Source organism: Prosopis cineraria, unplaced genomic scaffold, assembly GCF_029017545.1.
Source record: "Prosopis cineraria cultivar Desert tree isolate PC_DT_omini unplaced genomic scaffold, ASM2901754v1 PC545, whole genome shotgun sequence".
NCBI lineage: Eukaryota > Viridiplantae > Streptophyta > Magnoliopsida > Fabales > Fabaceae > Prosopis > Prosopis cineraria.
This window is the reverse complement of record NW_026555870.1, coordinates 39,607-47,627: the sequence shown is the minus strand read 5'-3', so window position 1 is coordinate 47,627 and position 8,021 is coordinate 39,607.

Below are 8,021 nucleotides of genomic sequence, written 5' to 3'. Positions count from 1 at the left end.
TAAAAGCCTTCTCCATGTCCACTTTAATAGCAACATATCTTTTTCTACCTTGCTTGGTTCAATTGATGAAGCACCTCTTGAGCAATAATGATACTATCACAACTAATCGTCCTGCTATAAAGCTACATGGGGGGCGATGAGATCATTCATGATTGACTAAAACCTATAGCAAGGATTATCTTGACACTAACGTTACAAAGGGAGATAGGCTGCATGTCTTAAGTGAAGTAGGATGCTCAATTTTTGGGAATAAGGATAATATTTACATGGTAAATACTTGTCATAGCTTGGCATTGAAGCATTAATCAGACTGCATATTTTGGCTCCCATGATATCCCATTAGGAATGAAAGAAATGGGCCTGGAAACCATCTGGGTCAGGTGCTTTCAAAGCTCCTGATGGTAAAGGCAACATTTTTTATTTCCACATCATCAACTACTCGTTGCAACCAACGAATGGTTGAATCTAGCAATGCTGGGAACATTACAGGCAGTGTAACATTTGATTGGGTTAGTAGAGTAAAGTTCAAAATAAAAGTTGCTCGCCATTGTCTTAAGAGAATTTTCATCACTAATCCGATTACCATTGCTATCCTAAAGAGAAGAGTTTTTTTTTCCTTTTCTTTTTAATGATAGTAGAAGCATGGGAAAAGGACGTATTACGATCACCCCACTTGAGCCAATTGTAAGGAGATTTTTTAAAACCAAATGAGCTCCTCTTGTGCCACCAAATTTATGATATTCTTCCCAAAGTTTCAATTCAATTTGTAATAACTCATTACTTGTATTGGTTGCTCTAGCTCAATCAATGCCATCAAGTTTATGGAGAATTGAATTTTTATGCTTTGGAATGATGCTAATATGATCATCATTCCATTTTGTGCAGTGGATTTGAATTTAGTCAATCCGCATTCCAATCTTTATCAATCCAAGCATCAACAACTACATCTTTAAATGAGTCCTCTAGATTCTAAGCGGCTTACTGGTTAGAAAATCTTCTTGTAACTGGAGGATGCTTACTATCTCTCCCAGTTTAAACTTTAAACCATAGAGAACATTGGAGGAAGGGAAGGTGGGGAGCAATTATGATTACAAAACACCTAGTATAATTTTTCCTTAACCCCATTTTTTCCCAAGTGAAACAATTATTCAAGTCATCAAGCTCAATCAACCTGTATCAAGAATGCAATCATTAGAGTGATTCACGGATGCAGTGTTGGGGACAGCACCTTCAAACTTATCACAAGGATGTCTAAAGGCATTAAACCACCCATAATGACCTATGGTTCCTCAATCACATCAGCAATGGATTTAATAGAAGCCCATGGGTCCTTATACTCGGTGGTACCAATTATGCCCACTTCTTCATTTTGTAAGAGATGTTGTGAGATTGAAACCCAAGGGTGCGCGTTATGCCAAATCCCTGGGAATTCAATCATTAGAAGAGGCTTTGGGATAGCTATACTACCATTGTACCCTATTCTAAGTAAATTGTGCTCAAATGGGTCCCACTCTCTGCCTTACCAAGGACACCTAAGGGGTAAACTCTGAGAAGAGGGAGGGTAAACACTTGGTATAGTTGGTTTCTCTGTAAACAAAAGCAGCAAGGTGACTAGAATTTGAGGTGAGGTCTAATGCTTTTATAGTACAAGAGCTGGACGTTGGAGGCCAGGTGTTCGACTGTAGTAAAATGCCCATTCTAAAGGACCCAAATTTCCCTTGTAAAACCCATAGCTTCAACACGGAGCTAGTTGCTAAAACTCAATTTTCTAACAACCTGATCAGCACAGTTATTGCTAATTTGAGTCTCGATTAAGCAGAGCACATCGATAGAATTTTTCCTCACAATATCTTTGACAATTAAAGGGAATGACTGGCTACCAACACCCAACAATTCCACGAGGCAATAATCATAAACTTAAGATAAGAAAAGGGATGATATGAACTCACTGATTTTGCTTGGCACCGCCAGAGTTTCTGGAGTTTTTATTCATCCTATTCATAGCATCTGCTTTTACTGGGTTACTCTTAACAGCCGATTCTGTGAACATTGGATCAGGTGGTTGTGGGTAGTGGTCAAGCTCAAGCAAGGTTGAGGGCATTGATGGGGACACATCTTGGTGTATTGATTGATTCCTATTCATGAGAGCGAGTTTTTTCTAGAGCATTGTTCTACATTAAGGTACTGTGGGTTCATCGGTTGATCAGAGTTTTTAACTTCATTGTAGATTATTTGGTCTACTTTCCCACTCGCCGTAAAATGCTCACGAGGTCTACTAGTTTTAGACTTCCATTTTTTTTTTAAGTCCAATTGGGTGGTTGCTTGGGCAGGTGAGTGAATAGTATTAGATGGGCTTACATTGTTTGACATTCAATCTTGGCTATTGGGCTTAATATTTTCCTTGCCCCTTCCCTTTTGGTTGTTCTTAAGCCTATATTAAGTTTTAGTCCATGAAGGTTGTTTCAGATTTACCCTGTGAGGTCCACGTGGAATCAATGCCTTTGCTTCTTTGTGAGTAGCAACCTTAGGCTCCTGTAAGTCAGATAGACATAAGTCTATATTATTGTAACAGCAATTACCTTCATCCATATTCTCATCTTCCCCAAGGTTTGTTATGACAACAAATTTGAATTGCTGCTGGATGTTAACCTCCTTTCGACTACCAACTCGATACCTCTAGGACCTACACTATCCTTCTCGTTGCCCACTCGACCTTGAGAAGCGAACCTTTAAAAATTGCGATTGAGGAGGAAACATCTAAGTGCCAAAAATTATTTCCATCCACCGTGACCTTCTTCTCTGACAACTTTACCAGCATCTGGTTAGATGATGATGATTATGTAGTGTAATGATGTTCGCAAACTAAACTACTCTTCCATGGGCAAACCTCCCATCAGTGGCTATAGTGGTCGTAAGCAAAACAAATGAGTTTTAATCTTTCATATTCAACATTAAACAAAGAGTCCACTACTATGATTTTGGGCACTAGTTGTTTTGCAAATCAAGCTCCACACATATTCAAGCAAATCTCCCCGTACCACTTTTGCTTCTGAGGCTGTGAAATCAACTGAAGTGTTTAAGTCAACCTTTAAGTTTCTACCAATTCTATCCCCTAGTCGAAAGATAAAGTGATTGTTGTAGCAATGCATAGGCATATGAGGAATGGAAACCCCCATAACAATCGTTCTCAGGGGACTATGGAAAGGGTTGAAATAAGGTGTCCATTTCTGAACCAAGGGACCATGCTGTTTAAAAACCCATGGAACTTCAAATAAAGCTCTTTTGTAGTGCATTTACCGGGTATCTTGGTTAGTGAACTGAACTATAAAGTAATTCTTTGGCAAGTCTACAACGTCAAACTTTAAAGTACCCCGCATGGTACGCAGCCCTTCCCTGATCGTGGATAGATTGAATTGCCTTCCCAAGATAGTAATTGCCAGCCCATATATAATTCCAAGGCTTGCGCCACTTGTTATATTCCTCTTAAGAAATAGGGATCACTGGGTATATATCCATTAGATTTTTTTATGGAGTCGTTTGGTTCTGACATTTTCCTATAGTTGTGCTTGTAATAACCTTAAATTTTAATTTGAACAAAAATTTTCTACTAAGGGATATTTTTTTAAAATAAGTTTTTTAGCAAATTTGATTTGATTTTATTTTATTTTATTTTAAATTATAGGGAAATTTTGGGTCCTTTTTATAATTTTTGTTGGGTCTTTCTTGTAATTTTTTTTTGTTCTTGTCTTGCAATTTTCCCAAATTTCCTTGGTCTGATAGTATTTCTTCGCTTGAAAGAAAGAAAAAAAATAGAGCATTCGCTTTTGTTCTTCACTGACTTTAAGGTCTCATCACCGTCGAACTCCTTCTCTTTACCTTCAGCTTGCTCTTCCTCTCACTGTTGGCCTGTGTTTGGTTGTGCTTGTGCATCTCGGCAGCAGGAAGTGGGAGTCATCAGAATCTGTTCCTTCTTTGCTGTCATCTCTTGTTTATCCGTCCAGGTAGAGCGTCCGTGTGTGTATGTGTGTGTTTAGCTTCAATCCTTCTTGCTTTCCATCTGTTGAATGTTTTGTATCGGTGTATGATTATAAGCTAAATTCATCTCCTTTCCTAGTCGCGATTTCTAATTTTCCTCTTCCTTATTTGAGTTGTAGAATAGAGCTTGCTTCCTTCATCAACCTCGACTACGTGCTAATCTTGGACTGTCATCACTGTACTCTAGTTTGAGGTAAATCATTTATCCTCCCTTCTCCCTCTTTGATGACAGCAGCAACACTAAATCATTCCTTCTTTTCTCCAGCCGTCGGGTGCAACCTCTGTTCTTCACTATTGTTGTAATATTTAGGTTTAAGGAGAAATTTCGGTTGATGCTGGAAATGGTCTTATGGTGATGTTGAGCTGGTATATAATTGTAGAATTTAATGTTGGGAGTTGTGGAACTTACTTGGATGTGTTCATTTCATAACTTAATTAATGGAAAATGCCTTCAAGGTGTTTGTGGATATGTTTGAAAGAATATATTGATGGAAAGAAAGTAGTTGAATTGTATAGGTGTTTATCTCATAAATTTGTCAATGATAAATACATGCCCTCAAGGTATTTGTAAAAATGTGTGAGGGGAGAACTTGGTAAATTGTGGACTGTTAAAGCTTCCATACCATAGTTTGGAGAAGTATCTATAATTTTAGTTCAAGTTATTAATTGAAAATTTTAAAATACCAAAGTGAAAGAAAGAATTACATAGAATGCTTGTTTCACATTTTTAGTCCAAAGGAAGCTTAAGAATAATTAATATAGTTTATTATGATTTATAAATGAATATGAGTCATGAGGGAGTATGAGGATAAATTGAAAGTTGTCAAATAATTTAACTAACTCATGTGTATTTAAAACATAATTTTAACAAGTATTATCTTTAATATTGTTTGGATTGAATTCATATGCCCAGTTAGTGATTGAAAAATTTCTTGATAAATAATATTAGAATTACGATTTATTTGTCAAGAAATCAAGAACACCATTAGAATTAAAGTGAAAGGTTAAAAAAAGCATGCTTTAAAATTTTAGAAAAACTATCAGGTAAGTAAGTAGCATTACAAATAAATTTATAGTGAAGTGATTATTCCCTTATGGGTTGTACAACTATCATTGTTAATCCTATTTTTTTTATATAATTGTCATACTAACTGAAATGTCTTGATTTTACTAATGATTTATATTATTGATACATAATTAATTGGTGAAACATACATATATGATTTATATGCAATGATTCATGTGTAGAGGAAATAATGATAAATTGGGATAATAGAAAATGATGATTGAATGGTGTTGGAAAGAGAAAATTTTGAAATTGTTTTCTTTCTTTATACATGCTTGATTTTATTAAGGAGGACTGAGTTCGGAATGCTGGATGCTAATAATAGTCCTGTTAGTCTTTGGCGCACCATGGTATACCTAGCTAGCAGAGTGCTTATAGGAGGTGCTAGTCCTATATAATGGCCAACACACGTAGAATGGAAGAATGATTATTCGTGAGTATCATACTCACACTTGCTTTCATGGGCTTCATGCTTGCGCTTGACTCATGGCTCCTGTCATACTTGTTTCGTGGCTTTCACCCATGCTTGACTGGTTACTTATCTTCGTGGATTGTGTGTCCACGCTTGATTGGTTATTTACCCTCGTGGATTATGTGTCCATGCATGTTATTCGTTCTAATAAAGCCCTTTTAAATTTAACCTAAAAATTTATAAATTCTCTAATAATTCTCTGATAGTACTCTATCGCACTGTACTATTATTGGAAATTTTTATATTTATAGTTAGTAAAAAATTTTAATACATATATGTAATTCTATTAGCATTGTTTAATTTCAAGATCATATTATTGAGAAAAATCATTATTTATTTCTAACTTAAAGATATAATTCATTAAGTCATTTGAAGTTAAATTTATTATTTATTATCTTCATATTTTTTATTATAATTTTAATTAGAATGTTACTCATCAATAATTTCTTTAGTCTTAGATATTGTAGCTGATCCTATACCTCCATAGATCATTAAGGGACCCTTTTGTTTTTTTTTGGAAAAAGAGGAAGCCTATTGTAATTATTGTTTTGGTAAAACTATGTATTTTATTTTGTAACCATGGCTTAATGCTCCACGTGCACCATAGTTCACTTCTAATCTTATTTTGTATCATGTAAATTGCTAAAATAGAGTTAGTCTCCTTGCTGATTTGATTAACAGGTTCTATTGTTGTGGATATTTTGGGAGGTCCAAATTATAGGGGAGACGTTATCGAAATTTTCACAAAAACATTTAAACTTTATGAACCTTATTATTATATATAACTTATATATACATATACTTTAGCTTGATTTCTAGTTAATCAAGACTTATGAAATATAAGTTCACCTTATATTTCATACCAATCATACCCTTAATATCGAGGTGTGCTAGTGCTCATCTATAGAAATATCTTCAGTTTCAGAGAAAGAACCACTATTAGCAACACCATTGAAGTTTAATAGGGATTCCTTGTAGGAAGGGGTTTTCAGCACCTCCTTATCGTTAACCTTTTTCAGATTTGGTTTATCAGCCTGAGTGTTCACCATATTCGCGTCAGTTGTTTCACCTTCTAAATCTCCCATCTGATCGTCAATGATAAGTTGAAGTGGTTCCTCTGCTTTCTTTCTTTATTTTCCTACCATCGTTACCAGTATCGGAGGGATAGTCCGATAGGGATTTGCGTGGACCAATATCTTCCATGAAAAAAGAAGCAGTTCGTGCACAGACCCAAGAGAGAGACTCACTAGTGTGGTTCTGGGACGAATTTAGTAATCCATAAGATCGAAGAAGCTAATGAACAAAGAGAACTAGAGAGAATGGAAGGAGCTCACATAGATTAGGGCATTCAAAATTCAGATTTTTTTTAATAGGGAAAATCACTATAGAGTCCTATATAACATACTGATACGTGATCTTATTCAATATATGTTGATACTTTTATTTTAAAAATATATAATATGATACGTTTTTGATAGATAGGTGTGTGTTTATATTGTAAAAAAATCATATAAATATTAAAAATATAATTTCAGTTCAAAAAATATCCAAACTAGCATACATATATAGTCATTTATAGTAATACCCAACAAAACATAATTATTAATTGTATTTTTATTCTATCTCTACCTAATTGCATACTACTTAATCCCTATTAATAGATATAATATCAATATCTTTTCCTTCTAAACTATTATAAGATTACATTTCCACATTTTTATAATTTAGAAATATGTAATCTTTATTCTTTTATTACATCTAAAATTTATTTTTTAAGAAAAATATACAACTTTAAAAACAAATAAAATAGATATTAGTAGTAAAAATTTTAATATCACATCTTTATTAAAATTTAATTTCTTAAAAATTTTCTTGAAGCATTGGCTCTAAAATATTGACTCATAATTTAAAAATATTACACACGTATTGAAGATTTAATTTTTTTCAAAATTTAAAAATAATATTGCAATACTTTATGAGTATATATTAAAAAAGTATCGACATTGAATACAATAATAAAATGGACATGCAAGGTAACTTGAAGTATCTATACTTCGTAGGCTATGAGGTCCCTAAAGACTTGGCTATAAATAAGTTTTTTTATGAATGGACCAAAGTAGCCCTAATTTAAAGCACTTAGAAATGCTCCCACCAGGCCTCTTCTTTCTTCCTTTTCTCTCTCCCCCGCCCCCTTCTTTCCTCGCAGTCCGCATCGTCCTTCTTCTTCTTCCTCAGGAACTCCTAGACAACTTACCTCCGTCACATATCTGAAAACTCAAGCCACTATAAGAATCCACGATGGCTATATTGTCAAAGACAAAGTGTTTGGAATCGAACAATATAGTGGCAGTGAGGTTGAAGACAACACCTATGATTTTTTTTTTTTTTTTTTGGGAAATTTGAACATTGTTCTTTAATTTCATACATTCTTCCTTGCCACGTATTACT